Below are 21,242 nucleotides of genomic sequence, written 5' to 3'. Positions count from 1 at the left end.
CATTAAGACTTGTTGCTCATCTATGTTTAACCCTAGAACGCATACCCATAGAAATCTACACATTCACGCACCTTGGGCCTTTTAGGCCTGTTTACAATTATCATGGAATAACTCAAATAAAAATACTTTTCAAAGTTTATTGCAAAGTAAGGATGCATTCCCACTAGCACAGGGGTCCGCCAGGACGGGATTCCGTAATGGATCTGACCTCCTGGTGACCCCAGCTAAGGCTGGCGGACGCATACCTGGGGCCTCGCAGGCCTGCCAGGTTACTTGTTTTCTATTTTCTGTAAAATTACTTTAGTTAGAATTTTGAAACTCTAGGTATTCCTCAGGTATATAGTTGTTAGTAATTTCCAGTTGTTCATATATTTTTATGTTATATGCATTTCGGTATAACAACCTTTTTTTGGGACTACCCCATATTCACGCACCTGGGGCCTTTTAGGCCTGTGTGCAAATAACACTTAATAACTCAAATAAAAATACTTTTCAAAATTTATTTTACAATTGCAAGGTAAGGATGCATTCCAACTAGCGCTGGGGTCCGCCAGGAGGGGATCCGTAATGGATCTGACCTCCTGGTGACCCAAGCTAAGGCTGGCGGAATCCTGGAGTTACCAGGAGGTCAGATCCATTATGGATCCCCTTCTGGCGAACCCCAGCGCTACTGGGAACACAGTCTAAGATGTGTATATTTCAAAACATAATTATGTGCATAAAACAACAAAAAAGTATGCACACCAAATATAGGCATTCTATATGCAATTTTTTTATGAAAACATTTTTTGGTTGTAGCAAACTTGGTGCAGGGATATTTATTTGTAACTTTACATATTCCCCCGACAATTCTCGCTTATTATTTTTTCGGCTGAATGTTCCTTGCATACATTTTGTCTGCAAGTAGAACAGAAACGCTCCGATTTTCTTTCCTTCCTTGCTGGACAAATATAGCAGCGATTTCTTTTTTTTTCTCTTTACTCTGGATGTTCCAGAAAGCGTATTCCACATCGGATCATTGCCTCCGTAATTTGCCTTGATAAGCATATCATGCTGCTTCTCTCCATCATAGTAGGCATCAAAAGTTCATAACAAAGTTCTGTCAAAAATAGACGTCTCTTGCCTTTCCTGTTGGCATGGAATTCTAGATTAGTTTGACAATAAACAATGTAGCTATTGAGGGCTGACACATCAAGGATATTGGAAAAAAGGGCAACAGGCCAACGTTTAGTCTGCCTTTTGCACGAATCCAATCATTTCGTCCATCTTGTCGACACCTCCTTTTGTCTTATTATAATGCAGTATGATTTCAGATCACATGACCATGTTGTCATGCAGAATCCACACTCTTCCCAGCAATAGCAGAGTCGTAAAAGTTCTTCCCCAGCAACAATACAGACAAAAAGACTGAGTATCACATGTAAACCTAGTACAGGCCTAAAAGGCCCCAGGTGCGTGAATATGGGGTAGTCCCAAAAAAAAGGTTGCTATACCGAAATGTCTGTAACATAAAAATATATGAATAACTGGAAATTACTAACAACTATATACCTGAGGATTACCTAGATTTTCAAAATTCTAACTAAAGTACTTTTACAGAAAAATAGAAAACAAGTAACCTGGCAGGCCTGCGAGGCCCCAAGTATGCGTTCTAGGGTTAACTTGCTCTGCGCATTTCTTGTTTAATTTCTTAGATATATAAAATGTAAGTGTACACTACTAGTACTACTTTCAAGGTTTGTAGCACGATGATTACACCAAACTAAGTTTTTTAATACACATTTTAGACAGGTACATTCACAGAGGCTGCCATATCACCCGCAGCCACAACCTTTTCTATATTTGGGAGCACCAGTGTGTTCTCTTTCCCCCTCACCTTTCTCCTAGTCTTCTATAATGTACCTATATGTAAAGATTTTGTGATACTAATTCACATCAGTATTGTGGTTCTTGTATGGTCCACATTCTGATTATGCCTGATAGCAACAACTCCCAGTATCGCCTTATCATTGTTAAGGAAGTACTGGAAGTTATAAGTTCATGTGAGACAAATATATAAGGGTCTGACCTAATAATACAATTAATCTAACATGTACTAATGGTGGTCCTAGTGATGTATTCATGCACTGATAGTGGTTCTTGTGATACATTCCTGTACCGATGAGGGTTTTGCTGCTCTGGTTCTGTACTGATGGGGGTTATATGGATATATTTTTGTACTGCTAGTGGTTCTTATGATGAATTTCTGTACTGTTAGTGGTTCTGATTAAGAATCCCTCTCCTGCTGATGTGCTGGTGATGTATTTCTGCACAACTGGTGGTTCTTATGATGAATTTATGTACTGCTGGTTCTGATTATGTATTTCTGTACTGATGAGAGTTTTGTAATTTTTGTACTGCTGGTGGTTCTGGTGATGGATTCTTGTGCTGTCATTGGTTCTGTACATATGTAACAATCCATAAGATTACTTGATACATCACTATGTTAATAAAGTGTTATGGTGTCTGACAAATTAAGGGTAACTATGTTTTTTATTTATGTTACGTACATTAAAGTTTGTGATGAGTATGCAGTCATTCTATGTGACTGTAGACTTCTGAATTCTCACAGCGCACACTGCTGTCAGGATTCTCTGTGCAAGTAGTGAGAGTGGTAGGTCACGAAACCACAAGTATGCAATTTACATACATGCAGCCACGTACAGATTAGACATGCGTGGCCTCACTCAATGAACATGAATTGAGAGAAGCTGGACACTTCTAGTCAGAATGTGGCCAGAAATATACAAATCACATACTTGTGCTCACATGACTGTCCACTCTTGCCACCAGCAAGAGATAATCCTAAAAGTGTGCAGTGCAAGTGATGTGAGAATTCAGACGCCTTTAATTAACCCCTTAGTGACGGAGCCAATTTGCAGCTTAATGACCAGGCCAATTTTTACAATTCTGACCACTGTCACTTTATGAGGTTATAACTCTGGAACGCTTTAACGGATTCTGAGATTGTTTTTTCGTGACATACTGTACTTCATGTTAGTGGTAAAATTTCTTCGATATTACTTGTGTCTATTTATGAAAAAAACAGAAATATGGCAAAAAAAATTAAAATTTAGCAATTTTCAAACTTTGAATTTTTATGCCCTTAAATTAGAGAGATACAGTACAGACCAAAAGTTTGGAAACACCTTCTCATTTAAAGATTTTTCTGTATTTTCATGACTATGAAAATTGTTAATTCACACTGAAGGCATCAAAACTGTGAATTAACACATGTGGAATTATATACTTAACAAAAAAGTGTGAAACAACTGAAAATATGTGTTATATTCTAGGTTCTTCAAAATAGCCACCTTTTGCTTTGATGACTGCTTTGCACACTCTTGGCATTTTCTTGATGAGCTTCAAGAGGTAGTCACCAGGAATGGTCTTCCAACAATCTTGAAGGAGTTCCCAGAGATGCTTAGCACTTGTTGGCCCTTTTGCCTTCACTCTGCGGTCCAGCCCACCCCAAACCAACTCGATTGGGTTCAGGTCTGGTGACTGTGGAGGCCAGGTCATATATATATATATATATATACCTGTTCTATGTGTATATATCTAGTCTATCTATTTTATTATAACCTACTCTATTCTATACTGTACGCGGATGATTTGCCAGCATTTAATCTATCTATCTAATATCTAATCATCTCCCGCCTCGATTACTGCAACACCCTCCTCTGTGGTCTCCCAGCTAACTCTCTTGCACCACTCCAGTCTGTCCTCAACTCTGCTGCCCGGCTAATCCACCTCTCTCCTTGCTACTCCCCTGTTTCTCCCCTCTGCAAATCCCTCCACTGGCTCCCAATTCCCCAACGAATCCAGTTCCAACTAATAACACTGCTCTACAAAGCCATCTACAACCTGTCCCCTCCCTACATCTCTGAACTAGTCTCCCAATATCTTCGATCCTCCCAAGACCTACTACTCTCCTCCTTATTCGTTCCTCACACAACCGCCTCCAAGATTTCTCCCGAATATCCCCCCATCCTCTGGAATTCCACGCCTCAGCACGTCCGATTATCCACCACCCTCGGATCCTTCAGACGGAACCTGAAAACCCATCTCTTCAGGAAAGCCTACAGCCTGCAATAACCATTCTGCCGCCTCACCAACCACCCGAGCTGCCGCCTCACCACCACCCGAGCTGCCGCCTCACCACCACCAGAGCTGCTGCACCCTCGGCCTTCTGTCTTTTCCACATTATCCCGTAGAATGTAAGTCTGCAAGGACAGGGTCCTCTTCCCTCTGTACCAGTCTGTCATTGTAAATTTGTTTACTGTAAACGATATCTATAATTCTGTACGTAACCCCTTTCTCGTGTACAGCACCATGGAACTAATGGTGCTATATAAATAATAATAATATATATATGTTTTGAAGAATATTTGGTTTTAAAATGATGTGTACAGTTGTGTATCACAATGCAATTTTAACATGAGCTTTTACATACAGAGAACTGCTGTATGTAAAAGCTCCTGTTAAAATTGCACTGCATACGGATGCCACACGGATGACACGTGGTTATTTGATGCGAGGAAATCACATCATCGCATAGCAAACGGATTACGCACTGATCACTGTTCGGAGAACACTGTTGCGATTCTCGTCCGTCAAAATCGGACCGATTTTTTATATGGCAAGTGTGACTCCAGCCTTACGGTCACGTGACAACTAGATTTTTGTCCTGCTTCTCTCAGTTTTTCACTGAACATTGAGAGAATTAGGAAGAGCAGCTCATGGGTACGTGACTGTAAGGGCTCGCTCACACTTATGACGTAATTGGATTAGTGCAATCCGATAAAAAAAATCGAATTACACTCTGCCCAGTGTTAAACTATGGGGAAGCTCACATCTGCAATTATTTTCTCATGCTGATTAAGCATGCGAAAACAATCGCACGCACCCATATAAATCTGTGGGTGCATGTTAAACATCTCACTGCATGCGGATATCACCCGAGTGCAGTGTGATTCCTGCAGATGCCAGCATTAGAAGAGTTGGAGAAATTAATTTATTCTCCTCTGCACCTGTGCTACGATTCTCACAAGAGAGAGGATCGGAGCACAGAGCACTGACACTCAGCTCACACTCGCAGCAGAGGTGGAGCCAAGTGACATTAGCATTTCGCATCGGATGCCATACGCTGACGTGACTCCGGCTTAAGTGTGCAAATCGTATATGGGCTTGGGGGGGGACGCCAAACTGAATTCTTACCCCAGGTGCTGAAAAACATAGATACACCTCTGCCAATAGCCATACCTTTTTAATGAAACTCTGGATAAGGCCAGGGTCACACTTACCGTATGGAAAATCAGTCCAGGTCTCCCTGCTGAGAGTCGCACAAGTGTTCTCCATATGGTCATCTGTGTGTAATGCGTTTGCAATACGATGATGCGATTTTCTCGCACCTATGCATCCGTATGACATCCATATGACATGTGTGACATCCCAGGAATCCGGTTGTCACAGTGGTATTGCCTGCCTCCCGGGGAGGGTGATGCCATGCCTGGAAGCGAGAAGGAATTCCCTTATCAGGTAACACTAGCATACAACACTTTCCTCACTCCAGGCCAGAAGGGGGAGCTCTAGACCCAGTTTCAGGGTAGCTTCCCTATAAGATCTGGTCTGGAGGAGGAGTTAGAGGTCAGTTTGTGTGAGACAGTGAAGGGAGAGGAAGCATGTGAGGAGAAACTGGGAGTGGAGCTGCGGTTGAGCTCCCTCACAGGATTAAGCACAAGAAGCCGGACACCGGGGTCCGAGGTTATGTGGGAACTGTATGCCCCACAACTGAAACCGGAGGGCAGGAGATTGCAGGTCTCCTGGCCACAACACACACCCGAAGGCACAGCAGCAGATTAGAGCCCGGAGTCACGAGAGAGGGACACCTGTAAAAATGCTTGAGCTGCCTGCCATGCGGGTAGTGTTCCACCTAAGGGACATATTGAGAGAGGGATTTGAGGAAAGCTAATGCATCAAGGACCTAGAATTCAGAGCAGAAAGGAAGGCTTCCAACCCCACCTGGCTAGGGGGATTCCGAACCGCTTCCAGGTTATCTGAATTTCAAAGATCACCTGTAACCGATGCCCTGGTCTGCAATTTCTGTGTCCTCCAATTATTTCCTGCACTCCACCATTTATCATTCCTTCCCAACTGCACCGGGATCCCTGGGGACTAAGCTCTACCTGTGGGGAGCTATACCAACCCTTCTGCAATATCATCAGCCCCAGTGGACCCGTTTAAGCAGCGTCGGCCATCCCTGGCTGAGTACCACCAGTGGTGTCCTGAACACTACTAAATTAGACTTTATTTCCACTTCCAATCTTTCCCTTTTATTGGACGTCCAGGGCCATGGACTGGGTCACTGCCGCCAGGACCACCCCTTTAAGAACTGTCCCACGGTCCTAGCAGCACTCCACTGGTCCATTACTTAAAGAGGCTGTCACGGTGGCTGCAACCCGGTCCGTGGCCCTGGGTGCCCAATCAAAGGAAAAGTCTTTTAGGGGTTTTATGAATAAAGTTTGTGACGCCACCTGTGGTATTCGGTCAGTAGGGACCGATGCTGCTTAAAGGAGTCCTCTGGGGTGATGGTATGGCAGCTAGATGGTATAACTTCCCACAGGTGAAGTAGGTCCCCAGGGCTCCCAGTGTATGGTGAAGATGGTGGGTGGAGCGATGAAGAACGAGGATACAGGTTTGCAATGTCTTTACCTGGTTTACTGTAGGCTTCAGGCAACCGCAGTCCAGGGCACCAGACAACAGGTACAGGCAGAGTCCGGCCGGCTTGGAAAAGAATCCAGAGTCTCCCTGACCTGGTGGAGATCAAAGCCTTCCTCCAAGTGCGGTGGTGTTGTAATCCCTTACTGCTTAAGGCTTCCAATAAGGTCCTCACAATTCCTCTCTGTCCCCCATAAAGGTTAGGACACAACCCGTTTGACAGGTGATCTGGGCCTTTTTACAGGGTCTCTATCATGACTCGGGCCCTATAGATATCACTGTGTCTCCTGGGTATCAATGCGGACAGGTGATGTACAATCCAGCTGTCCTGCCGGTTTCAGCTATGCCACTATATAGTTCAGCACGGCCATGGTCTTCCTGCTACCGGAATCTGCACTAGCCACTTCTCAGCTCTGCTCCACTGGTGTTATTCTCCTGCACTTTCTCCCTCCTGCACTCTTCTTACAAGCTGTTTGTTCTTTCCAGTTATCTCAATCCTGGAGCTGCAGCACCTCAGGCTGCACGGCTCCAAACCCATCTCTCTGCCTTAGGGCTGTCCCACACGTCCAGATAATTCCGGTACCGGAATAAATTGGTACCGGAGTTATCCGTGTCCGTGTGCCTGGGAACTCACGGAGGCCATACCTGCGGCACACGTGTGCCGCCCGTATGGCGAGTGGGTACCACACGGAGCGTGTGGTACCCACTCTGCATGGTGCTGAAGCTGCGATTCATATCCTCTCTGCAGTAGCGTTTGCTGCAGAGAAAATATGAAGAATAGTGTTAAAAATAAAGATTTAGGTGTCCGCCGCCCCCCCACCCCCTGTGCGCCCCCCCGCTGGTCAGAAAATACTTACCCGGGTCCCCCGTCGGCTGTCGCTCCTTCTTGGTCTTGCCGCGGCTTCTCCTGCATGCGGTCACGTGGGCCCGATCATTTACAGTCATGAATATGTGGCTCCACCTCCCATAGGGGCGGAGCCGACTATTCATGATTGTAATTGATCGGCCCCACGTGACCGCATACAGTAGGAGGCGCGGCCAGACCAGGAAGGAGCGACAGCCGACGGGGGACCCGGATAAGTATTTTCTGACCAGCGGGGGGGCGCACAGGGGGTGGGAGGGCGGCGGACACCTAAATCTTTATTTTTAACACTATTCTTCATATTTTCTCTATAGCAAACGCTGCTACAGGGAAGATATGAATACCGGCTTCAGCACCATGTGGGGGGGACAGCGCTTACTGTAGCGCTGTCTCCTGCACGCACACGGACCCCAGACGGAGAATGTCCGTGTGAGGTGCGTGTTTTACGCGGACCCATTGACTCTATTGGGTCCGTGTAAAACGTGCGCTCCCACGAACACTGACATGTCTCCGTGTTTGGCACACGGAGACACGGTCCGCAAAAAATCAATGACATCTGCACAGATGCATTGATTTTTATGGGTCTACGTGTGTCAGTGTCTCCGGTACGTGAGGAAACTGTCACCTCACGTACCGGAGCCACTGATGTGTGAAACCGGCCTTAGGCTGCTCCAGTCTGCTGTCAGGCACTCACTGCTCACTAACTTCCCCTACAGCCAGAACATATATGGGCAGCTCCCCTTAATCCGGGTTCAGAGCGCCCCCTTCTGGCCTGCAGTATGAACGTTTTGTATGTAGTGTTTACCTGGTGAAAGATATCTTTCATCGCTTCCAAGCGTGACACCACTCTCCCCGAGGGGAAAGCAATGCCACTGTGACGGCCAGGACCCTGGGGCATCACACTGGCTTTACATTTCTCACTGATTTTCCTCATTGAATTTAATGGCTGAATGGGCTGAAATGAGGAAAATGTGTGCGTATTTGTCGCAAGCTAGACGAATGGTCCGTGTGGTGTCCGAGTTTCTCTCACATCCATAGACTTGCATTGGCAAGTCTTGGATGATATACGGTGCAAATCGCAGCAGCTGCGATTTTACAAGCACGTCAAATATGCTTGAGAAAAAAAACGGTGATGTGAGCTGCCCCATAGATTAACGCTGGACCGAATGCTATGCAATGTTTTCTCACATAGCACTCGTCCGTAGTCTACGCTAGTGTGACGCCAGCCTAAATCTGTATGTAGCACATACACTATGTTCCAAATTATTATGCAAATGACATTTTCCTCTGATTTTCCTAAATGGTTGGTGCAAATGACAGTCAGTCTAATAAAAGTAATCACCCGTTAGAGTATACATCGAATTTTATTGAATAAACCTCCCAATGATAACAGTATTATCTTCAAAATGAATAAAAACTTAAAATGCGCTGTTCCAAATTATTAGGCACAGTAGAATTTCTAAACATTTGATCTGTTTTAAAGAACTGAAAATGCTCATTTGTGGAAGTTGCAGCATTAGGAGGTCACATTCACTGAACAAAAGGCTATTTAACTCCAAAACATCCTAACAGGCCAAGTCACATGTTGACATATAAACCTTTCTCTGATATCGCCTTCACAATTCATGCATCCATTGAACTTGTGAGTTTTTGGAGAGTTTCTGCTTGTATTTCTTTGCATGAAGTCAGAATAGCCTCCCAGAGCTGCTGTTTTGATGTGAACTGCCTCCGACCCTCATAAATCTTTTGCTTGATGATACTCCACAGGTTCTCTATAGGGTTGAGGTCAGGGGAAGATGGTGGCCACACCATGAGTTTATCTCCTTTTATGCCCATAGCAGCCAATGACTCAGAGGGATTCTTTGCAGCATGAGATGGAGCATTGTCATGCATGAAGATGATTTTGCTCCTGAAGGCACGTTTCTGCTTTTTATACCATGGAGGAAAGTTGTCAGTCAGAAACTCTATATACTTTGCAGAGGTCATTTTCACACCTTCAGGAACCATAAAAGGGCCCTACCAGCTGTTTCTCCATGATTCCGGCCCAAAACATGACTCCTCCACCTCCTTGCTGACGTCGCAGCCTTGTTGGGACATGGTGGCCATCCACCAAGCATCCACTACTCCATCCATTTGGACCATCCAGGGTTGCTCAACACTTATCAGTAAACAAGAATGTTTGGAAATTAGTCCTCATGTATGTGTGGGCCCAATGCAACCATTTCTGCTTGTGAACACTGTTTAAGGGTGGCCGAATAGTAGGTTTATGCACCACAGCAAGCCTTTGAAGGAGCCTACACCTTGAGGTTCGAGGGACTCCAGAGGCACCAGCAGCTTCAAATATCTGTTTGCTGCTTTGTATTGGCTTTCTAGCAGCTGCTCTCTTAATCCGATGAACTTGCCTGGCAGAAATCTTCCTCATTATGCCTTTATCAGCACAAACAGATCTGTGCTCAGATACACAAATCTCTTAACAGTACGATGACCACGCTTAAGTTTTCGGGAAATTTCTAATGTTTTCATCCCTTCACCAAGGCATTGCACTATTTGATGCTTTTCAGCAGCAGAGAGATCCTTTTTCTTTCCCATGTTACTTGAAAACTGTGACCTGCTTAACCCCTTCGTGCCATGCGCCGTACTAGTACGGCGCTGCCGGCACTGCATTAGTGCCAGCCGCAGTACTAGTACGGCGCCCCGATCACCGCGGTCTCGCGCTGAGCGCCGCGGTGATCGGGTGCGGGTGTCAGCTGTATATGACAGCTGACACCCCGCAGCAATGCCCACGATCGGCGCTATCGCCGATCGCGGGCATTTAACCCCTCTGATGCCGCTGTCAATAGTGACAGCGGCATAGAGGGGGATCGCGCAGGGACGGGGGCTCCCTGCGCTCTCCCACCGGAGCAGCGCGATGAGATCGCGCTGCTCCGGTGACCTGGAAGGAGTCCCCGGATCCAAGATGGCCGCGGGACTCCTTCCGGGTCATGAGATGACCCTGCTTGCCGGCGTCTGCTGAGAATTCCTCATAGCAGGCGCCGGCAAGCCTCTGCAAAGTGCCTGTCAGATCGGTGATCTGACAGAGTGCTGTGCACACTATCAGATCACCGATCTGTGATGTCCCCCCCTGGGACAAAGTAAAAAAGTTAAAAAAAAAAATGTCCACATGTGTAAAAAAAAAGAAAAAAAAATTCCTAAATAAAGAAAAAAAAAATATTCCCATAAATACATTTCTTTATCTAAATAAAAAAAATCACACAATAAAAGTACACATATTTAGTATCGCCACGTCCGTAACGACCCCACCTATAAAACTATATCACTAGTTAACCCCTTCAGTGAACACCGTAAAAAAAAAAAAAAAAACGAGGCAAAATACAACGCTTTATTCTCATACCGCCAAACAAAAAGTGGAATAACACGCGATCAAAAAGACGGATATAAATAACCATGGTACCACTGAAAACGTCATCTTGTCCCGCAAAAAAAAAGCTGCCATACAGCATCATCAGCTGAAAAATAAAAAAGTTATAGCTCTCAGAATAAAGCGATGCAAAAACAATTATTTTTTATATAAAATAGTTTTTATTGTGTAAAAGCGGCAAAACATAAAAAAATTACATAAATGAGGTATCGCTGTAATCGTACTGACCCGAAGAATAAAACTGCTTTATCCTTTTTACCAAACGCGGAACGGTATAAACGCCCCCCCTAAAAGAATTTCAGGAATTGCTGGTTTTTGTTCATTCCGCCTCCCAAAAATCGGAATAAAAAGCGATCAAAAAATGTCATGTGCCTGAAAATGGTACCAATAAAAACGTCAACTCGTCCCGCAATAAACAAGATCTCACATGACTCTGTGGACCAAAATATGGAAAAATTATAGCTCTCAAAATGTGGTGATGCAAAAACTATTTTTTGCAATAAAAAGCGTCTTTTAGTGTGTGATGGCTGCCAACCATAAAAATCCGCCCAAAAAACGCTATAAAAGTAAATCAAATCCCCCTTCATCACCCGCTTAGTTAGGGAAAAATAATAAAATTTGAAAAAATATATTTATTTCCATTTTCCCGTTAGGCTACTTTCACACTAGCGTTGGTACGGGGCCGTCGCGCTGCGTCGGCCCGATGTACCGACGCATACTGTGCAAGCGCCGCACAATGGGGGCAGCGGATGCTGTTTTTCCACGCATCCGCTGCCCCATTGTGAGGTGCGGGGAGGTGGGGGCGGAGTTCCAGCCGCGCATGCGAGGTCGGAAATGGTGGACCGTCGGCACAAAAAAAGTTACATGTAACGTTTTTTGCTGCCGGCGGTCCGCCACAACACGACGCAACCGTCGCACGACGGTTGCGACGTGTGTCAATACGTCGCTAATGTTAGTCTATGGGGAAAAAACGCATCCTGCAGATGACTTTGCAGGATGCGTTTTTTTGCCAAAACAACGCATTGCGACGTATGCAAAAAACGCTAGTGTGAAAGTAGCGCTAGGGTTAGGACTAGGGTTAGGGCTAGGGTTAGGGTTGGGGTTAGGGCTAGGGTTAGGGCTGGGGTTAGGGCTAGGGTTAGGGCTGGGGTTAGGGTTGGGGTTAGGGTTTCAGTTAGAATTGGGGAGTTTCCACTGTTTAGGCACATCAGGGGATCTCCAAACGCGACATGGCGTCCGATCTCAATTCCAGCCAATTCTGCTTTGAAAAACTAAAACAGTGCTCCTTCCCTTCCGAGTTCTCCTGTGCGCCCAAACAGTGGTTCCCCCCAACATATGGGGTATCAGCGTTCTCAGGACAAGTTGGACAACAACTTTTGGGGTCCAATTTGTCCTGTTACCCTTGGGAAAATAAAAACGTGGGGGCTAAAATATAATTTTCGTGGAAAAAAATATATTTTTTATTTTCGCGGCTCTGCGTTATAAACTGTACTGAAACACTTGGGGGTTCAAAGTTCTCACAACACATCTAGATAAGTTCCCTGGGGGGTCTTGTTTCCAATATGGGGTCACTTGTGGGGGGTTTCTACTGTTTAGGTACATCAGGGGCTCTGCAAATGCAACATAACACCTGCAGACCAATCCATCTAAGTCTGCATTTCAAACGGCGCTCCTTCCCTTCCGAGCTCTGCCATGCGCCCAAACAGTGGTTCCCCCCCATATATGGGGTATCAGCGTACTCAGGACAAATTGGACAACAACTTTTGTTGTCCAATTTCTCCTGTTACCCTTGGGAAAATAAAAACGTGGGGGCTAAAATATAATTTTCATGGAAAAAAAATATTTTTTTATTTTCACGGCTCTGCGTGATAAACTGTAGTGAAACACTTGTTGGTTCAAAGTTCTCACAACACATTTAGATAAGTTCCATGGGGGGTCTAGTTTCCAATATGGGGTCACTTGTGGGGGGTTTCTACTGTTTAGGTACATCAGGGGCTCTGCAAATGCAACATGACACCTGCAGACCAATCCATCTAAGTCTGCATTTCAAACGGTGCTCCTTCCCTTCCGAGCTCTGCCGTGTGCCCAAACAGTGGTTCCCCCCAATGTATGGGGTATCAGCGTACTCAGGACAAATTGGACAATAACTTTTGTGGTCCAATTTCTCCTGTTACCCTTGGGAAAAAAAAATTGCGGGCTAAAACATCATTTTGTGGAAAGAAAAAATGATTTTTTAATTTTCACAGCGCTACATTCTAAACTTTAGTGAAACAATTGGGGGTTAAAAGTGCTCACCACACATCTAGATAAGTTCCTTAGGGGGTCTTCTTTCCAAAATGGTGTCACTTGTGCGGGTTTCCACTGTTTAGGCACGTCAGGGGCTCTCCAAACACGACATGGGTTCCGATCTCAATTCCAGCCAATTTTGCATTGAAAAGTCAAATGGCGCTCCTTCCCTTCCGAGCTCTGCCATGTGCCCAAACATTGGTTTACCCCAATATGTAGGGTATCGGCGTACTCAGTACAAATTGTACAACAACTTTTTTGGTCCAATTTCTCCTGTTACCCTTGGTAAAATAAAACAAATTGGATCTGAAGTAAAAATTTTGTGAAAAAAAAGTTAAATGTTCAATTTTTTTTAAACATTCCAAAAATTCCTGTGAAGCACCTGAAGGGTTAATAAACTTTTTGAATGTGGTTTTGAGTACCTTGAGGGGTGCAGTTTTTAGAATGGTGTCACTTTTGGGCATTTTCTGTCATATAGACCCCTCAAAGTCACTTCAAGTGTGAGGTGGTCCGTAAAAAAAAATGGTTTTGCAAATTTTGTTGCAAAAATTAGAAATCGCTGGTCAACTTTTAACCCTTATAACTCCCTAACAAAAAAAAATTATGTTTCCAAAATTGTGCTGATGTAAAGCAGACATGTGGGAAATGTTGTTTATTAACTATATTATGAGATATAACTCTCTAATTTAAGGGCATAAAAACTAAAAGTTTGAAAATTGCTAAATTTTCAACAAATTTTTGTTTTTTTCACAAATAAATGCAAGTCATATCAAAGAAGTTTTACCACTATCATGAAGTACAATATGTCATGAGAAAACAATCTCAGAATCAGCAGGATCCGTTGAAGCGTTTTAGAGTTATGACCTCATAAAGTGACAGTGGTCAGAATTGTAAAAATTGGCCCTGTCACTTAGGTGAAAACAGGCTTCGGGGTGAAGGGGTTAATAATGTGGAACATCATTTTTAAGTAGTTTTCCTTTAATTAGAATCAACTGGAAAACTAATTATCCCATGTATTTAAGATTGATTTCAGTGATCCATTGAGCCCTGAGACACAATACCACCCACGAGTTTATTTGAAAAACAAAATAATTAAATCTTTATCACACTTAAATCCAATTTGCATAATAATTTGGAACACAGTGTACAGATTCCATCTCGGATTTTTTTATTGTGTGTGAGCTCAGCCAACGGCCACTTCCACAAATCAGAGTATTACATATAGAAGCAGAAAGACACAAAACATACATACAAAATCTTGATTGAAAATGTTTTTTCTTCACAGCTTTATGGTATATGAATAAAGTATGCAACTCTACAGTGTGCATTCTTCAAAAATAGCTCGGTACATACACCATAGGGTAAGTTGTCAGTCTAATAGCAATGCACACATAGCTCTGCTGCACGCACTGGACAAATACAGTACATACAGTTCTGCTTCATGCACTTGTCATATACACACACAGCTCTGCCTCATGCACTGGTCATATACATACAGCTCTGCTACAAGCACTGGTCATAAACACACAGCTCTGCTACATGCACTGGTCATATGCACACAGCTCTGCTACATGCACTGGTCATATGCACACAGCTCTGCTACATGCACTGGTAATATACACACACAGCTCTGCTGCATGCAGTGGTCATATACACACAGCTCTGCTACAAGCACTGGCAGCGTCGGACTGGAGCACCTTGGGCCCACCAGAGAAAATCATGCTTGGGGCCCACTATGAAGCTACATATAAATAGATACAAGACCACCAATTGTGCGGTAAAAAGCGCTAATATCAGGGTATAATATAAGGTAGTTCACGTCTTAATTATGTAGCAAGGGTTGGGGTAGCCCCCTCACAGAATATAATGTAGCCCCCCTCAAAATATAATGCAGTCCCCTCTCATAGAATATAATGCAGCACCCCACAAAATATAATGCAACGCCCTCAGGTGTAACGCAGTCCCTACCATAGAATATAATGTAGCACCCTCATAGGGTATAATGCAGCCCCCTACATATAGTATAATGCAGCCCACCACAGAATATAATGTAGTCCCGAGAGAATGCAACCCCACCGCATAATATAATGCAGCCCCCCATAGAGTATACTGTAGCCCCCTCATATAGTATGATGTAGCCCCCATAATATAATGTAGTGTAGTCCCCTGAGAATAATGCAGTCCCCCCACAGAATATAATGTAGCCCCCTCATAAAGTATAATGCAGCCCCTCTCCACCCCCATCATTGTCCTCATCACCACCTCCATCATTACCTTCTCCCCCTCCACCCCTATCATTCTCCCTCCCTCCATCACTGCCCATTCCACCACCTGCATCATTGCCTCCTCCCCCACCATCATTGTCAATTTCATCACCTCCATCATTGCCTCCCCCCTCCACCATCATTGCCCATCACCTCCATCATTGCCTCCCCACCATCATTGCCTATCACCTCCATTGCCTATCACCTCCATCATTGCCCATCACCTCCATCATTGCCCATCACCTCCATCAATGTCCATCACCTCCATCATTGCCCATCACCTCCATCATTGCCTCCCCACCATCATTGCCTATCACCTCCATTGCCTATCACCTCCATCATTGCCCATCACCTCCATCATTGCCTCCCCCCACCATCATTGCCCATCACCTCCATCATTGCCTATCACCTCCATTGCCTATCACCACCATCATTGCCCATCACCTCCATCATGGCCTCCCCACCGTCACTGCCTATCACCTCCATCATTGCCCATCACCTCCATCATTGCCTCCCCCACCACCATTGCCCATAACCTCCATTGCCTATCACCTCCATCATTGCCCATCACCTCCATCATTGCCCCTCACCTCCATCATTGCCTCCCCCACCACCATCATTGCCCATCACCTCCATCATTGCCTCCCCACCATCATTGCCTATCACCTCCATCATTGCCTATCACCTCCATCATTGTCTCCCCCTACCACATCATTGCCCATCACCTCCATCATTGTCTCCCCCCACCACCATCGTCTCCCCCCACCAATATTATTGTCCTTCACCACCACACACACACACCTCACTGCAGCTCATCACACACACTCTCACACACACGCAGGCACACACACGCGCAGGCACACACACACACACGCAGGCACACAGCACAGCTCACCTCCCCGCAGCAGCAGCTCATCCCAGCAGCCTCTTCCTCGCTGGAAGCTTTCTGTCTGAGACAGCATGCTGGATGATAACGTCAACCAGCTGGGCTGTCTCAGACAGGAAGCAGGATGCTGCTTCATGAGGTGCTCTGTGTGAGTCTGTGTGCTTGCATGTGTGTGTATATGTGTGGTGCTGTGGTGTGTGTGTGTGTGTGTGTGTGTGTGTGTGTGTGTGTGTGTGTGTGTGTGTGTGTGTGTGTGTGTGGTGGTGGGGATTTACATGCAGGCAGAGTTAGCTACAGCCTGCAGCTGACGCTGCCCGCTATTAAAGAGAAATGGTATTCACACCTCTCCACGCCCATAGGGGTGTGGGGAAGCGTGAATATTCATTTTTGCTTTAGCAGCGGGGACAGGATCCTGTCTCCAGCTGCTGCTACGCTGGCACAGGGAGGGCCCCCTTGACTGAGGGGCCCCATAGCCACTGGCTAGGGGCCTCTGGAGCAGTGGGGCCCTAGGCAGCTGCTGGCCAGTATGCCAGCAGGTGTCAGTGCCTCGGCCCATCGGAGAATCCTCCGGTTCTCCGGTGGGCCAGTCCGAGCCTGAGCACTGGTCATATACATACAGCTCTGCTGCATGCACTGGTTATATACACACACAGCTCTGCCACATGCACTGGTCATATACACACACAGCTCAGATGCATGCACTGGTCATATACTCACACACAGCTCTGCTGCATGCACTGGTCATATACACACACAGCTCTACTGCATGCACTAGTCACATACACACAGCTCTGCTACATGCACTGGTCATATGTACACAGCTCTGCTACATGCACTGGTATTATACACACACAGCTCTGCTACATGCACTGGTCATATTCACACAGATAAGCCTCATGCACTGGTCATATACATACAGCTCTGCTACAAGCACTGGTCATATACACACACAGCTCTGCTACATGCACTGGTCATATACACGCAGCTCTGCTACATGCACTGGTCATATGCACACAGCTCTGCTACATGCACTGGTAATATACACACACAGCTCTGCTACATGCACTGCTCATATACACACACAGCTCTGCTACATGCACTGGTCATATACACACAGCTCTGCTGCATGCACTTGTCATATACACACACAGCTCTGCTGCATGCACTGATCATATACACACAGTTCTGCTGCATGCACTGGTCATATACACACACAGCTCTGCTACATGCACTGGTCATATTCACACACAGCTCTGCTGCATGCACTAGTCACATACACGCAGCTCTGCTACATGCACTGGTCATATGCACACAGCTCTGCTTCATGCACTGGTAATATACACACACAGCTCTGCTACATGCACTGGTCATATACACACAGCTCTGCTGCATGCACTGGTCATATACACACACAGCTCTGCTACATGCACTGCTCATATACACACACAGCTCTGCTGCATTCACTGGTCATATACACACAGATCTGCCTCATGCACTGGTCATATACATACAGCTCTGCTACAAGCACTGGTCATATACACACACAGCTCTGCTACATGCACTGGTCATATACACGCAGCTCTGCTACATGCACTGGTCATATGCACACAGCTCTGCTTCATGCACTGGTAATATACACACACAGCTCTGCTACATGCACTGGTCATATACACACAGCTCTGCTGCATGCACTGGTCATATACACACAGCTCTGCTACATGCACTGCTCATATACACACACAGCTCTGCTGCATTCACTGGTCATATACACACAGATCTGCCTCATGCACTGGTCATATACACACACAGCTCTGCTCCATGCCCAGTCATATACACACAGCTCTGCTGCATGCACTTGTCATATACACACACAGCTCTGCCGCATGCACTGGTCATATACACACAGCTCTGCTACGTGCACTGGTCATATTCACACACAGCTCTGCTGCTTGCACTGGTCATATACACACAGCTCTGCTGCATGCACTGGTCATATACAAACACAGCTCTGCTACATGCACTGGTCATATACACACACCGCTCTGCTACATGCACTGGTAATATACACACACAGCTCTGCTACATGCACTGGTCATATACGCACTGGTCATATACACAAAGCTCTGCTGCATGCACTTGTCATATACACACACAGTTCTGCTGCATGCACTGGTCATATACACACAGCTCTGCTACATGCACTGGTCATATTCACACACAGCTCTGCTGCTTGCACTGGTCATATTCACACACAGCTCTGCTACATGCACTGGTCATATACACACACAGCTCTGCTACATGCACTGGTAATATACGCACACAGCTCTGCTACATGCACTGCTCATATACACACAGCTCTGCTACATGCACTGGTCATATACACACACAGCTCTGCTACATGCACTGGTCACATACACACTGCTCTGCTACATGCACTGGTCATATACACACAGCTCTGCTGCAAGCACTGGTCATATACAAACACAGCTCTGCTACATGCACTGGTCATATATACACACAGCTCTGCTACATGCACTGGTCATATACAAACACAGCTCTGCTACATGCACTGGTCATATACACACACAGCTCTGCTGCATGCACTGGTAATATACACACAGCTCTGCTACATGTATTGGTCATATACACACAGCTCTGCTACATGCAGTGGTCATATACACACAGAGCTCTACTGCATGCACTGGTCATATACACACACAGCTCTGCTACATGCACTGGTCATATACACACACAGCTCTGCTGCATGCACTGGTCATATACACACACAGCTCTGCTGCATGCACTGGTCATATACACACACAGCTCTGCTACATGCACTGGTCATATATACACACACAGCTCTGCTACATGCACTGGTCATATATACACACACAGCTCTGCTACATGCACTGGTTATACAGTTTTTAGTATTTTTAAATAAGGCTACTTTCACACTAGCGTCATACTCGGCCCGTCGCAGTGCGTCAGGCCGACGTACCGACGCTAGCAGTGAATGTGCCGCACAACGGGGGCAGCGGATGCTGTTTTTCCACGCATCCGCTGCCCCATTGTGAGGTGTGGGGAGGTGGGGGCGGAGTTCCAGCCGCGCATGCACGGTCGGAAATGGCGGTCCGTCGGCAGCAAAAAACGTTACATGTAACGTTTTTTGCATAATTAAGTTACCTATTTGAGGTATGAAGTGACACGTTAAGAAGCAATAATAAAAAAGAAAACTTTATTGACATATAGTTTTAAAAGATTTACAATTTTTTAATAAAAAGACAGGATGATGTAGGGGAAGGACCTCCAAAATACAAACAGGGGGTGACCCACCGGTTCCCAGTTATGATGTCTAGTTATAAATTGAATATACGTATAACGTATTAAAATGCTTTAATCAGTAACCCTATGGAGTGAAAAAGAAAATAAAGACCAGTCTATGTGGATGGACGGAATCAGCGTCTCTTTAGAAATACCATATAGCGGTCTGATGATTTAAATAAGGGTATACCTGAATAATGAGCAGATGGTAATATATCTGTGCACCCAGCTAAATCTAGTACATCAGAAAAAAAAAAAAAATAAATAAATATATTAATAATGAAAAATGGCTCTAAATAGATTTGGAATGGTGATGGAGAGAGATGGTATTTGCTAATAGCATAAATTGCTGTGCATAGAAGGAGCGTAATGCTAGAACCATAAAAAGAATTGGCCGCTAGGTGGCAGTATGGTAAAAGAAATGTATTCCTGGGTGAGACAGCCTCGCAAGAGGACGGAGGAAAACACAAATGAAACCACGGCCAAAGTGAGTGTTTTACCTGATGGTAGATAAGAGTGGGTGCGGGTAAACTGGGAAGTCCGGTCACCTCCTGTGCCCGACGAGCGCCGTTTCGCCTTTCGGCTTCTTCCAAATCAGGAGGGGCATTGCCCCTCCTGATTTGGAAGAAGCCGAAAGGCGAAACGGCGCTCGTCGGGCACAGGAGGTGACCGGACTTCCCAGTTTACCCGCACCCACTCTTATCTACCATCAGGTAAAACACTCACTTTGGCCGTGGTTTCATTTGTGTTTTCCTCCGTCCTCTTGCGAGGCTGTCTCACCCAGGAATACATTTCTTTTACCATACTGCCACCTAGCGGCCAATTCTTTTTATGGTTCTAGCATTACGCTCCTTCTATGCACAGCAATTTATGCTATTAGCAAATACCATCTCTCTCCATCACCATTCCAAATCTATTTAGAGCCATTTTTCATTATTAATATATTTATTTATTTTTTTTTTTTTTTTCTGATGTACTAGATTTAGCTGGGTGCACAGATATATTACCATCTGCTCATTATTCAGGTATACCCTTATTTAAATCATCAGACCGCTATATGGTATTTCTAAAGAGACGCTGATTCCGTCCATCCACATAGACTGGTCTTTATTTTCTTTTTCACTCCATAGGGTTACTGATTAAAGCATTTTAATACGTTATACGTATATTCAATTTATAACTAGACATCATAACTGGGAACCGGTGGGTCACCCCCTGTTTGTATTTTGGAGGTCCTTCCCCTACATCATCCTGTCTTTTTATTAAAAAATTGTAAATCTTTTAAAACTATATGTCAATAAAGTTTTCTTTTTTATTATTGCTTCTTAACGTGTCACTTCATACCTCAAATAGGTAACTTAATTATGCATCAATAATCGAAGTGCTAATGCCTTGCCTACATTAAATCTTTTTTCGGATTATGGGATTAATGTAACGTTTTTTGCA

The sequence above is a fragment of the Ranitomeya variabilis genome, chromosome 5, assembly GCF_051348905.1.
Source record: "Ranitomeya variabilis isolate aRanVar5 chromosome 5, aRanVar5.hap1, whole genome shotgun sequence".
In the NCBI taxonomy this organism is placed as follows: Eukaryota; Metazoa; Chordata; class Amphibia; order Anura; family Dendrobatidae; genus Ranitomeya; species Ranitomeya variabilis.
The sequence above is the reverse complement of the archived record's forward strand: the minus strand, read 5'-3'. Positions refer to the sequence as shown.